Genomic DNA, 14783 nt, shown 5'->3' on the forward strand with positions numbered 1-14783 from the left:
TTCTGAATCTCTCCAAACCCTTTCATGGAAGAAGATCAACTAAAACCAAACACCCATAGGTGGCATTTATCAGCATTTACCATTTCCAGAACTTTTCCACCATCCCAAACAGAGACTCTATAGCCACTAAACAATAACTTCCCATTCCCTCCTCGATCCATGTTCTTTCATCTTTCGCATTGTTTTTCCTAACATCTTTTAGCCCACTTTGAAATAATAGGTTACAGTTTTGATCTGTTTTGTGGACCTGTCTTTTCCAACTTGATTTTATTGTCTGAAGACATGCTATTCTGCTCCTTATTCTCTTTTTTCTTACACTACCTCTGTACGGGATTTGATCCCAATCCTTTTCTGTTACTGATTTTTGGATGAAAAAAGTTTTACAGCACTTTGAAAAGGTGGTGCGAGGCCATGTGGAAACATGCTCTTCATGGCTGTTTCATCAATGCTTCACTTATACTGCTTTGGAATAACTGTTTTCCAGGAGGCATAAACCAGTGGGCTTTACCATTGGACAGAGTGCAGAGAAAGGACCCCACGAAAGCTGATCACCTTAGCAGAAATGACTTAGTTATGATTTCACCCAAGATTGGTCACAAACCAGCCTGGGAAACTCAAGGCACCAGAGACAAGGCATAATGCCATCTTTCCTTCTCTCTGCCTCAGCTCTCAAGGATTGGTCACCTCCATGTTATTAGTAACTATTATTTGGTTTCTGTTCATAATTACTATCAGGAGACACAGCACTTAGGGGCCTAATTACACTGCCCAGCTACGCACCATTCTTCTTCATCTTGGCTTCCTGTCCACCAGCAGGAACCTGATTTAGTTTTGTTCTCCCTTCACCACAGCCCAGTAATTTTTGTGCATGACTCTCAGTCTCACCAGAATCTGTATCTCTCACTCTGCCCCAACATTCCACCCCATCACTCGCTCCCTGAAGTGTACTCTAGAAATTTCGGTCAACTGGATATTTTACCACTGTTCACCATCTCTTATGAAACCAGAAGACGAGCAGCTTTCTTATGGAATGACGGAGAACTTGTAAAGATAAAACACCAGTCTGCAGGAGAAAGGGAAGAAGAGAATGATGGAAATCGTTTCTGCAAAACTAGTTTTACATTACGTTTTGTTTGTTCCTGGTAAAGAAACTGAAATCTTCTAAACATTAAAAAAAAAATCTAAACCACTAAAGTCAATAATACAGGAATATAACTTTTGAAAAAAAGTTCTTTGGCTGCGCAGCATGTGGGATCTTAGCTCCCCAACCAGGGGTTGAACCCACGCCTGCTGCATTGGAAGCGCAGAGTCTTCACCACTGGACCACCAGGGAAGTCCCAGGAATATCACTTTTAAAGGAGAAGTTATAAACCCCTTGGTTCTATGAACTGGAGATTTTTAGTAAGAAGTCATGTATTTTAAATGACTTGGAGCTTTAAAGGAAGGAAGGAAGGAAGGGAGGAAGGAAAGAAGGAAGGAAGAAAAAGGGACTTCCTTGGTGGGGCAGTGGATATAATATCAAAAGTAAATTAATTAATTAAATAAATTTAAAAAAGAAAAAAAAATGCTGAAATCCACTGACTAATTATTCAGGCTATTATATCTTGCTATTTCCAGATACATCCCTTTATAAACTTTTGGTAAAAGGTTATCGTATGTCAGAACAAATGAATTACAGACTTTTCTATTTTTCCAAAATTTGAGAAATTCCCTTACATTTCTCCCTTCAAATTTTATAACAAGGGAAAAGTAGTGACAACCCTTATACTTACATTCAATTGCATCATCTGGCCACATGCCTTCTACATCAATCAAATATCTACAAAACAACAAAATTCGAGTCATTTGTAAATAAAAAGGAAAGAAAATCAAGTTTTTGCAAAAAAAGGTCCAATTGTGCTTTACAAATACAGATAGAAAAATCCTAAGAAAATATCAGCATATCTAATCAATAATTATTAAAGCATGATATATACCATGACTACAAAAAGGCTTTATTCCGGAGTTTCCCTGGTGGCGCAGTGTTGAGAATCTGCCTGCCAATGCACGGGACACGGATTCGAGCTCTGGTCTGGGAAGATCGCACATGCCCCGGAGCGACTGGGTCCGTGAGCCACAACTACTGAGCCTGCGCGTCTGGAGCCCGTGCTCTGCAACAAGAGAGGCCGCGATAGTGAGAGGCCCGCCCACCGCGATGAACAGTGGCCCCCGCTTGCCGCAACTAGGGAAAGCGCTCGCATAGAAACAAAGACCCAACACAGCCAAAAAAAAAAACAAACAAACAAAAAAAAAACAGGCTTTATTCCAAGGACCAAGGATGCAAGGATAACGCAACTTTAGAAAATCTATTAATATAGTTATTTACATTAATACAACAATTTAATCAATAAATGAAAGAGAATAAAATACAGGACCAAACTGGCAGATGTTAAAAAGTTATCTGATAACATACAACGGTCAGTTTCGGTCAAAATGCTTTGTACACTAAAAACAGGAGACTTAATATGACAAGAGTATTCATCAAGAACCAACAAATAACAAAAGACAAATTAGGACAAATATTAACATCATATCTAAAAAACCCTATCTAACCAACCATAGGAGCCAGAAACTTAGGAATCACCATCACTGACAGCTATTTCTCCCTCACCCTCATCCTCAACCCACCACCAGTGCTGACAATGATACTGCCTACATACCTCTAGAATCTGTCCACATCTTTCCACCAAAATGACCACCATACCCTGGTCCAAGCCACCATTATGCCCAATTTCTACACAAGTCTCCTAACTTGCTTCCTCGCTTCCACTCTTTCTCCCTGCAGTGTATTCTCCACTCGGTAGCAAAACGATAGGTTGAAAATGCAATTGGGTATGTTCCACACACTCACCTTCAACAAAAATAGTTCAATGGTTTTCTATTACTCTTCAAGTCTGAAACCTTAAACATAAGCCTGCACGATCGAGCTCCTACCCACACTTGCAGCTCCATTATGATGACATGCTCCCCCAACGGCCCCACCTTCCTGGCCAGTTCCTCCAACACAGCATATGCTTTCCTCTTAGAGGGTCTTTTGCTATTCCTTATGCTCAGAAATCTCTCCCCAACGTCCCTATCTGGTTAATACCTACTCATCCTTCAGATATCAGCTGAAACATCCCTAAACCTTCTCTAATCTCCATGATGAGATCAAATCCTCCCTAAAATATGCTCTCATGGTACCATGTCCCTCTCCTTGGCACCTGTCAGAGTTGTAATTCTACATGCAGAGTGTGATTCTTGAATAGCTATTCCCTCTCTGGACTGCTAGAATTCACAAAGGGCAGGCAGGTCAAGTCTCCTCACTCACAAAATTTCTCAAGTCTTTTTGCTAGCACCCAGCACAGTGCTTAAACATAACAGATGCTCAATACGTGTTTCCTGCATGAACAACCATACATTGGTACAGTGTAGCAACACCCACAAAAAGCATAAGGGCATAAACTCCTTGATGCAGAAGTCCCATTCTGAGTGAAGTTAACTGAGACAAAGCATATATATTCAAAGATGTTCACACAGGAATGTTCATTACTTTGATGTTTTATAATATCAAAAACTTCTGACTTGTACATGTTCATCAGTAAGCAAAGGAACAATGCAGCCTTAAAAAAAAAAATAAACCGATCAACAAAGGATTAATCTCCAAAATATATCAATAGGTCATGCAGCTCACTATTAAAAACACAAACAACCCAATCAAAAAATGGGCAGAAGACCTAAATAGACATTTCTCCAAAGAAGACATACAGATGGCCAAGAAGCACACGAAAAGCTGCTCAACATCACTAATTATTAAAGAAATGCAAATCAAAACTACAATGAGGTATCACCTCACACCGCTTAGAATGGGCATCATCAGAAAATCTACAAACAGCAAATGCTGGAGAGGATGTGAGGAAAGGGAACCCTCTTGCACTGCTGGTGGGAATGTAAACTGATACAGCCACTATGGAGAACAGTATGCAGGTTCCTTAAAAACTAAAAATAGAATTACCATATGACCCAGTAATCCCACTACTGGGCATATACCCAGAGAAAACCATAATTCAAAAAGACATATGCACCCCAATGTTCACTGCAGCACTATTCACAATAGCTAGGTCACGGAAGCAACCTAAACGCCCATCGACAGGTGCACGGACAAAGAAGATGTGGTACGCATATACAATGGAATATTACTCAGCGATAAAAAAGAACGAACTTGGGTCATTTGTAGAGACGTGGATGGACCTCGAGACTGTCATACAAAGTGAAGTCAGTCAGAAAGAGAAAAACAAATATTATATATTAATGCATATATGTGGAATCTAGAAAAGTGGTACAGAAGAACCGGTTTGCAAGGCAGAAATAGAGACACAGATGTAGAGAACAAACGTATGGACATCAAGGGGGGAAAGCGGGGCAGGGCGGGGGTCGGTGGTGGTGAGATGAATTGGGAGATTGGGATTGACATATATACACTAATATGTATACAATAGATAACTAATAAGAACCTGCTGTATAAAAAATAAATAAATTTTTTAAATTCAAAAATAAATAAATAAATAAACTAATTAAAAAAAAAAAAAAAAAAAAAGAATGAGGTTGGGAGACTGTCAAAACAGCACACAGATCACACACTCAAGCCCCGGAAGATGGGGAACTGCCTTAAGTCCCCCACTTCGGATGACATCTCCCTGCCTCACAAGTCTCAATCCGACTGGGCTAGCTTTGGCAAGGGGACGGAGCTGGATCAGGAGCTGCTGCTGCCATATCTGGATCAAGTTCCAGTTTTGGTCTCTCATCCAACACCTAGTCAGACTCGCCTAGCACCTCAGCTGAGAGGAGCAAATTAGGATAGCTCAAAGAATAGGCCTCATACAGGATCAGCCTGAAGGAGTTTATGACCCTGGAAGAAATGGATCAGAAAAAAGGATCCGGGGGACTTCCCTGGTGGTGCAGCGGCTAAAGACTCCACACTCCCAACGCAGGGGGCCCGGGTTCGTTCCCCGGTCAGGGAACTAGATCCCACATGCATGCCGCAACTAAGAGTTTGCATGCCACAACTAAGGAGCCCACCGACTGCAATTAAGACCCGGCGCAACCAAATAAATGAATAAATAAAATAAAACAAATATTTAAAAAAAAGATCGGGGAGTGTGTGATCTGTATGATGCACTTTGTTTATGAGAACCCAATTTGATTTCTGCTGTGTATGCAGATCACCTGGGCTGTACAGATGACTGGCTGATGAGATCCTTCACGTGCCCCTCCTGCATGGAGACAGTTGATGCAGCACTGCTTTTGTCCTACGAGACTAACTGAGCCAGTGTCTCTCACCTGACTTCAAGTGAACCATCATTTTTGGTGGTTTTGATCTTTTGTGGTTGAGCCCAAAGAGCCAGGGATTAGGAATTAAGATCATGCATGAAAGTTTCCTAAAAATTCCTGAACGGCTGCAGATGTTGGGGAAAAGCACGTGATATTTTAGAAATTTAGGGGGAAAAAGGAGGATGGTATTTTTATGTAAAGCCTTCACCCAGTGTTGAAAAATATAATTGTTATTTAGATCTTGTTATTCCTCCAGTACATAGGAATTGTGTAAAGTGTTACAGCAGCTGTATATGTTTCAACTGTGTGCCAAAGATTAGGATAAAGATAGTGGTTGTTTTTCCTAAGTGAGATAACTTTCTTCTTCCCCCTACCCAAATTCTTTTCTGAAGTTGCTGGCATTTGGGTCAAGGTTTTATGAAAAGCCACATTTTAGAACACTGGCACAAAAAAAGGAGTTTTAAGCTGGTTTGCATAGTTCTTTTTTTGTTTTAGAATAAACATAGAGCACTTATATTTTTTACTTTATAGGAACTCCACAAGTTAAGGTCCCATTGTTCTTTTGCTGTGATTCTTGTTACTACTGACGTTGCTGTTTTCTGTCTTTGCTGGTTCTTTCTAATCTACCATTTGTCATTATTGGCATATGATCATCTCAGGGTCACAAGATGGCTGCTGTAAAACCAAATATCATATTCTCACAAAACAAGGAGGAAGCAGAAAAAGAGCCCAAATGGTCATTTTCCTAATGCCTATTTATCTTTTCTCAGAGAAAAATATCATTCTCATAAGCACAATAACAGCCTTCCCTTAATTACTCATTTGCCAAAACAGACTGATATGACCATTCATAAGACAATTCATGGCAAAGAGGGATATGATAATGATTGTCTTAGCCTAACAAGGATTTATCCACTCAAGCTGAATGCTTCACTCCTCAAAAAAGTCATAAAGTTCTATGAGCAAGGAAGAACTACTAAGTGACTGTTAAGTAAACCATCAGAATTGTTTGTCCAAGACCATACGATTCTTTCTTTCCACTGGAAATGGAATTCATTGCCTTAGGTCTTTTTCAATAGTGTACTATTACTGTTGGGGCTGGCTCTGTGCTTGAAAACCAGCTGAAAACCAGTTATAACCTGTTACAAGTGCTATATCTGTTTGCAGTTAAGAAATGCAGAATTCAAAGTGATCTCCTAGCTTGTAAGCCAACTGAGATTCACTGTCCCTCTTCTATAAAAAAAAATGAGCTAATGTGTCCAGAAACTAACTCTAGTAAAGTGGGGTTTAACATTACCCTTTCTTATGAGTTTCGTCAAATTATTTTGGTTGTTAACATGGTGATAATTAAAAGTCAAGGTAAATTTTAAATATTAAGAATTCTGATGTATTGAGCTTGAATTATGCCACCATGCTTATGTAAAAATGAAAGTGGCACCATGGTTACACTGAGAAAAGTTTCTCAGTTGTAACCATTTTGATTTCTTCTTTCCTGTGACCTCCTTCCCTGTTGTCTTGAAGCACAGCAAAAGGATACTGCATGTCTTCTTACTGTAGTGCTGAGGTTACTGAAGTTATATAAAACACATCTCAGTCTCTTGTTTCTTGGAAGGAAAGTCCTGCTAGTTGACTGACAATTCTAAGCAGGGAGAATTAAGAGAAATGTGTTTCATGTTTTGCACACAAGTGAAGAATTTGTATAATCACGACTTCACAGCTGTGATCTCAAAAAAGAAGGAATTTCTCTCTTTCTATTTTTCTTGCAATTAACGTAAGAACACTCTAAATCTCTAAGCTTCTGAAGCGTTAGTAGAGATGGTCTAGTAAAGATGTAGTTGTAATGTTTTACCCATTTAGCATGTGTTTATTTTTCCTTATGTACTCCAAGGTGACATATTTGTTCAGCTCAGTGATCTTACAGCTAAAACAATCATTCATTAGTAAAAGGAGAAGCAATCTCAACCTAACAAATCAGAAGTGTTTCTTATTATTTTATACTGAGTTGAATATTTGACTCTTAACACTTTTTGCTACATACAAAACACAAGTCTCTTGAAGGGTTCCTCATAAGTGCATTATACAAGGATTTAGTATGTCCTAAGCACTTAAAGATTTGACATTCAACTGTAGTAGTATCCATGTTGGTTACTTTTCTTACGAGCCCCATGATGAGTTGGAGAAACACTGAAAGAATTAAGAGTATCAGGTTCTATTAAATTGTTACATGTATCTTGCTTAAGTTTGTGCTCATTTATTTATATCCAACTACATAAAGCAAATTTGGAGGAAAAAAAAGAATAATAAATAAATAAGAATGAGGTCTCCAAATATTGTCAGACGAAGATGTCCTCCATATATTAAATTATAAACCAGAATGTCTAAAACACTATACCATTAAATCACAGGTACAGTCAGTTCTGTATATCCAACGGTTCCATAACCTGCAGATATGGAAGCCCGACTGTACTACACCATTTTACATACGGGACTTGAGCATCCGAGGATTTTCGGATCCATGGGGAGTCCTAAAACCAATCCCCCTGCAGATACCAAGGGACCATTGTATATGCTTATATCTGCATTTTTTACGTCTGAAAAAATATGTGCTAAATTATTACTGGTGGTAACATCTGAGTAGGGGGCAAAATTGCCTTCCACTTCATACACTTCTCTGACTGCATTTTTTGCATTCAGCTTACATTAGCTTACATTACTATTGTAAACAGAACAATTTAAACATGCTCTGCCTCTTGGGGTTGGCAACTCACCTGCACATGAGGTAGCCAGTCCTGTTGAAACCATGGGTACAGTGGACACCAAGAAGTCTGTCTAGAAAACAGGGAATATGGAATTAAGTAAGCGAAGTAGATACACTAAAAACGAGTTATACAATTTTCTGAAGAGTAGCCTTTATTAGTTACCACAACACTACCACTATCCTGAAAAGGAAAAACTCTGAAGAAAAGAGTGTTTTTGCAGGAACGTACTATAAAGAATTAACTACTATACCGTCAAAATTCATTGTCTCTGGGAAATTTTGCATAGCCTCCAATCAGATGCAATAGTGTGGACTGGAGAATGCCCATCAGGAACTGATCTGACTATAGAAAAAGGGAGTGGAAAAAAAAAACAGGCTATCAGAAGAACAGAATTTGTTTTTGAGTGAAACAAATGGAATGCCTTCACTTTTAATGCTCAATATTAAAAAGAACAAACGGTTTCTGAAGGGCTCTTGGGGTCCCCAAAGCACTTCCATTCCTTCTCTCCTTCACTGCTCCTCACACGCCACGGGTCTATGTGCCTGGGGAGTTCTCGGGTTAAGTAGCACCGTTCTTATTTCACAATGAAAAAGTAAGGCTTGAGAACGTAAGCCCAAGCTGCAGAGCAGGCAAACAGAAAAAAGACTAGAATCGAGTCTCAGATTTTTCCAACGATGCCACAGTATTTTGTGGTCCAGGACTTAAAAAAAATTATATGAGAGAGTAAATAAAAAACAACAACATGTAGCTGATCTCTGCAAAAGCTATGTCTGTGACTAGGTGGTGTCTGGCATTCGTCATCTCCTGCCTGGAATACTACCGCCCTACAATTCTAACAATCTCTTCTATTTCAACTGATCCTCCACATGGAAGATGTTCTCTCTCTAAAATATAAACTTGGCTGGATTGCTCTGTTGCTTAAAAATCTGTTGTAGCAATGCAACTTCCCTAACACGAAGCGTCTGCAACTTCTCCAGAGTCTCTGCCCCTGCCGTCAGTTCGGCATCGGCTACTGGTACCCCTTTCCAGACACTCATGGGTAGTGCCTACCTTTACCAACATTCTAGCACGACTATGTTATCTGGAGTTACGGACCACAGCCAGATCTCCACTTCAGCTGCTTCCTATCCAGGTGTTCTTGAGTGGGACATCACAGCAAGCACTGAAAAGAATTCTTCTTCACTCGGAGACTTTACTCTGGCACTCACTGACCGCCACACAGCTGCCTCCTCCATGTTTCTGGCAGCCCAGTATGATAAAACTTCAGACGCCAAGAACATGGTCCCTCTACATCCATCGCTTTCTGCCAGCCTTGCTCAGGGAACACCATCTCAGATTCCAAATCAGGGGCAGAGCCGCCTGTCACTTCCCTGCCAGGAAGGAAGCCAGGTATATTACTATAACCAAGGCACACTGGGGTCTTTACTGTATGGAGAACTTGGCTCCTGCCCGCAATCCTACGGCTCGGCGTCATACACAGGAAGTCGGGCCTCTGGGCAACCAGAAATGGGAATGGGACTGAAGGAGATTCAGCCCACAAATATCCGACCACCAGCTTCCACCTCTGCAGTCTGCCACCCTGTGCCTGCTCAACGCATCACAGAAACAAGTTTTCAAGGTGAGTATAACAAACGCCAGAGAAAGTTGAAGAATGAGGTCGGCATTCAAAAATGGGGTCAAATCGACAGCTGGGAAGGGGTGTAGAGGCAGGTAGAATTTAGATCCTGAGCCTTTAATAACCACTACCTTCGCTCAGTGCCCTCTGTTTTTAGACTCTACATGAGAACACCTAGGGCTTCCCTGGTGGCGCCGTGGTTAAGAATCCGCCTGCCAATGCAATGCGGGGGACACGGGTTCGAGCCCTGGTCTGCGGAGATCCCACATGCCGTGCAGCAACTAAGCGCATGTGCCACAACGACGGAGCCTGCATTCTAGAGCCCGTGAGCCTCAGCTACCGAAGCCCACGTGCCTACAGCCCATGCTCCGCAACAAGAGAAGCCACCGCGATGAGAAGCCCGCACACCGCAACCAAGAGTAGCCCCCGCTAGCCGCCAACTAGAGAAAGCCCGTGCACAGCAATGAGAGACCCAGTGCAGCCAAAAAAATAAATACGCAGAATAAATAAGTTCAAACAGTAAATAAATACATAAACATAAATTACAAAAAGAAGAACACCTAATGCAGGTGGGAAGGTGGGAGGGCCACTGTAGAGGTCATCTATGCTACATGTACAAGAACCCCGAGAGCACACCAATCGGTACCACACTTTTCACTGCTGTAGCCGATCGTTCCCCCTGTACTGCCACACTGTAGCACTCCCTTCCCTCATCTACTGCTATAGTCTCTTTGGAAGGTGTTTCAGAACTCTTGTTATGAGAGTGCCAGTTGAACTGTCCTCACTTCCTTCATTTATACCAGGATTGAAGACCTTGTGGTCCGAGATCCTGTCCAGAGAGCAAGCAGGCTAAGACTCTGTCTTTGCTGATGTATTTCATCAGAAAGGGCTCTACCCCCTCTCCTAGTTCATGGTGTGACGTGTTCTTGGCCTCTCGGGAGAGTGGGGAGAATGGAAAGGACCCTATATGAGAATATGCTAGGCTCTGTAAAACATTTCAGGTTTTTAAAAATAAGACTCATTTTGTATTGGACTTATAACAGTCCTATGAAATACAAAGCGAGCCGAGAATCAGTGACAGGAAAGGCTCACCAGTAAGAATTACAACAGTCACCGCTTACCTCGTAGCATAGGGCACTGTCCATGATCCTTAAGAAGAGTTAGTAGAAATGCCTTGCCCATCTTGCCCCTGAACCCCTTGAAAGGTACATGACTGCTGTGTTGGTGTTTAGGGGGAGCATCTCACTTACCAGGGACTGACTTCTCCCTTGATCCCTTTGTAGGGATGGAGACCTCCCCCCTGGTGATGAAAAATTCCCTGGGATTGCAACCTCCAAGCCAGACGTTTTGTGTGACACAAAGTCAAGAACTCCCCAAGTCCTGCAGTAGCAGAAACAGCCACATACTTGAGAGTAACCCACCATCTGAACTTGGGGACATTTCAGTGACAGCTCCAGTCCAGAGTGCCAGGCGTCTCCTGGCCCTGCCTCCAGCTCCAAGCCAGGGACAAATAGAGAGTAAGCACGTGGATGATATCAAAACCAAGCTTTCAAAGCCTCTGGATGCCTACCAGATCCCAACAGAGAACCAAGATCCTCCACTACTCCCTTTAGGAATCCCTGATATTCACCAGCCGCTGGCCTGCACCGATCCCCTCAGCCAAGAGGAGCAGCCTGGTTCTGAAAATGCTGATCTGGGAAAGAACAGCCTGAGTCGTGAGGACCTAGGGACACTCGAAAATGGGATCGAATCCAGCAGTGGTTTTGCAGACATTACTACACTGGCGGAGGATATTCACCTTCCCCAGCTCTTTAGTTCTTTGAAAGATCTTGATCAATCCCAAGGTCCCAACGGGATCAAAGCCAAAGATGCCAGAGCCTTTAAGGTGAATCAGGTGCAGGAAAAGCCAAGTGTCATAAAGGTTCCCTCTGATCAACCCAGGAAGAACAAACAGAAAGCCTCTGAGCCTATCAGCGGCGCTCCCAAGGCCAAAATCCAGCCAAAGAATCCAGAGTGCCTGTTAGGGGGAGAAGTGGTTACCTGCCACGCTGCAGTCAGTGACAGGGCTCCTGTGAACACGGCCAAGCACTCTCAAGGCAAACCTCAGAAAGCTGCATCCAGAAAGATCAGCAAAACTAAGAGCCACGGGCAGGAAAAGACCAAAAGGACCAGAGGGAGAAACAAGGCTGAAGAGAACAAGCAGTCAGGGAACAAAGTCAAGGCAGAAGAGAAGCCAGCAATCCCCCACACGAAGCGAAAGGAACACCAAACTGAGCTTCTCCAACAGAGCTTTCAAAAGCCTCGAACCTCCCTAGGCGTGCGCATGCTGGAGTCTGTGAAGGTTCTTCATGCGCTGGGGAAGAAGGATGATAAGAAAACTGGGCTCTCTTCCTGTCGGGTCTTGGGAAAGTCAAGCAACCCCAAAGACCCCCAGCCATCCAGCCATGGCGGCATACCCCACATGAGGGTAAGAGTGCTGAGAAAACTCAAGTCGAAGCCCAGAAACCAGTCAGCAGTGCTGAAACAGAGTGTCTATCCTCATCCCAGTATGAGCGGCCTCCTCCTGGGAAGGTCAAGTTGATACCTCTGCCTTTTTCTGCCTGGGACAAGCCTCAAGCTCGACCCGCTCCTCGGAGGCCACAGTCTCTGGCCTCACATCGGCCTGCTGGGGCTTACCGTGCCCAGCCTGGTTCTACTGACTCAGCGCAACCTGCTGCAGTCAATTCATCCCAGCCAGCTCCTGCCTCTCTGCCAGGCCCCGCCAAACCAGCTCAGCCAACTGTGACCAACCCAACCCAACCGGCTTGGACCAACCATACCCAGCCTCGTGTCCCCTCAGTCTGCTGCTCTTAGGCCTGCACCCTACAAAACTTCATCTGGCGCTTCTCTCCAGCGGGAGCCTGTTCCCCCTGCTGTGACTAAGCGCCAGTCCCCATCCAAGCTCCAAACCCAATTTCTACTCCAAGACTTCAGCAAGCAACGAGTTCCATGGAGGGAACCCAACGTGCCTGAGCCAGTCATGTCAAAGCCCATCGAACAAGAGCAGAGGCCAGAGCGAGAGGCCATGAAGAGGCGGGCTCAACAACAACGGGAGAATGCTGCCAGATACACCTCTTCGGGCAAGCTGCAATTTTTCACCGAGAGGGAAAACGAAATGGAAATTGCCGACTACTACGGATACGTCAAGTGAGAGCTGCTAGGATTCTTGGTGCCACCTTGGCTACCAGCTGTTCTTCCATACACAGGTAAGACAGGTATAGAACTGAATAAGTAAATGGAATACAATTAATAGACGAGTAACAAACCTTTCGAATTTTCAGATGCTGCTAACTGGGGCGTGAGAAAGGAAGGACTGAAAGTTGGATGGGAGAATGAAGGAAAGGGGTAAAAACTGAGCAAAGAGGAAGGAACTTGGCCCAGGGCTAGGAAGGCCAAAAGAGACGTATGGATTTAGGAAAGGAAGCAGGAGTGAGGATGAAATGGCAGAAGTAAAAAGCAGGGTCAGAGGTCTGGGTTGAAAGAACACAATTGGAGTAGAGTTGAAGGTGACAGAAGAGGAGTCTAGGTTTACTAGGAGAAATAGAAAAAGTCTCTCGGGGACGCTGGCCTTAAGTCTCACAACCACCAGATAGGTATTTCAGAAAACAAGAGGTTCAGGACACATCTCTGAAAGGTCTGAGTCGCCTTATTCAGGTGGGACTGTAGTGGGGGAATAGGGAAATCTACCAGAGAAGTGGCTAGGGCTCAGAGTTATCCTAGGGGCAGCTGACGACAGGGGCAGAGCCAAGGAAACTGCTGCATCAGGAGGCCCACGAATAGGGCCTGGTATGTAAATCACGATGTACTCAACACCTAAGCACGAGGGGAGCGAATGCGCTCTTCAGTTAACCTTGGCAAAGACAGGCAAGGCCGGTATTCCTGTGCCACTTCACTTACAGAGGTGCAGCAAAGGGCTGAGGTCACATCCCATGTGGAGGTACAAGGACTCAATTTGAGGCCCAAATGCCTCTGAAGTCCTCTGTATTTGCAGATGCCCGTAGGCGGCCAACCTGGCTTTCAGAGCACAGCATCCTGAGGTTACTGGTGGACGAGATCAAACTTCTGCACGCGCCTAAATATTAACTTGAGGGGCTTCCTCCATTGAGCAGGGCACGTGCCGCCTTTTGTAAACATCACCATCTACTGAAACGCATGAGAAAAAATCCGACGGAAGCGTCCACTCTCACGGGTGAGAGTGGTGGGGGCACGCGCACTGGGCAGCAGCTCCAACAGCCACAGGACGCAGGCGCCCAGGGGTTCAGAGGCTCCCTGGGAGGCCTCGTGGGGCAGCTCGAGGGAGTGACGATGGGAGAGAGCGGCAGGGCTGGGCGTGAAAAGGAATGCAGTGGGGAGAAGGGAGAGATGGAGACAGTGGATAGTGACTATGGGAAAATGGGCAATTTTCATTTTCAAAATTATTTTTTTGAGATGTCATTCACATGCCATAAAATTCACCTTCTGAAACTGCAAATTCAGTGTCATTTAGTACATCCACAAGCCTATGCAACCATCACCGGCATCTAACCCATCACGTTTTCATCACCCCAAAAAGAAGCCCCCTTAAGCATGAGCAGGCACTCTTCATCCCCTCTTCCTTCAGCCCTGGCAACCATTAATTTGCTTTCTGTTGCTATGGTTTTGCCTTTTCTGGACATTTCATGAAATAATACAAATGAATGTGACCGCTGTCTCTGGCTTCTTTCACTTAGCATAATGTTTTCAAGTTCGTCCATGTTGTAGCATGTGTTAGTACTTCATTCCTTTTTATGGCTGTATAATATTTCACATATCCACCACATTTAAAAAATCCATTCATCCACTGATGGGCATTTGGGTTTTTTTCACTAATAATGTCCATTTTTTGAGAGTTTATTCTGTGCCAGGCAGCACCAGGCTGAGTTACTGACCTTACTTCACAGATTAAGAGGCTTGGAGAGTGTGAAGAGTTTGCCCTAGATTAAGAGCTAGCAATTGGGGGAACTGGGGTTTGAACTCAGGCAAACTTCAGAGGTAATAGATTC

The 14783-nt window shown here is 43.6% G+C and overlaps 1 pseudogene; it reads left to right on the plus strand.

The window, feature by feature from the left end:
* Window positions 1-4634: 4634 nt before the first annotated feature.
* LOC132376650 (RING finger protein 11-like) lies at window positions 4635-5352 on the plus strand (annotated as a pseudogene).
* The last annotated feature ends 9431 nt before the right edge of the window (window positions 5353-14783 follow it).

The sequence above is a fragment of the Balaenoptera ricei genome, chromosome 13 (assembly GCF_028023285.1).
Source record: "Balaenoptera ricei isolate mBalRic1 chromosome 13, mBalRic1.hap2, whole genome shotgun sequence".
NCBI lineage: Eukaryota > Metazoa > Chordata > Mammalia > Artiodactyla > Balaenopteridae > Balaenoptera > Balaenoptera ricei.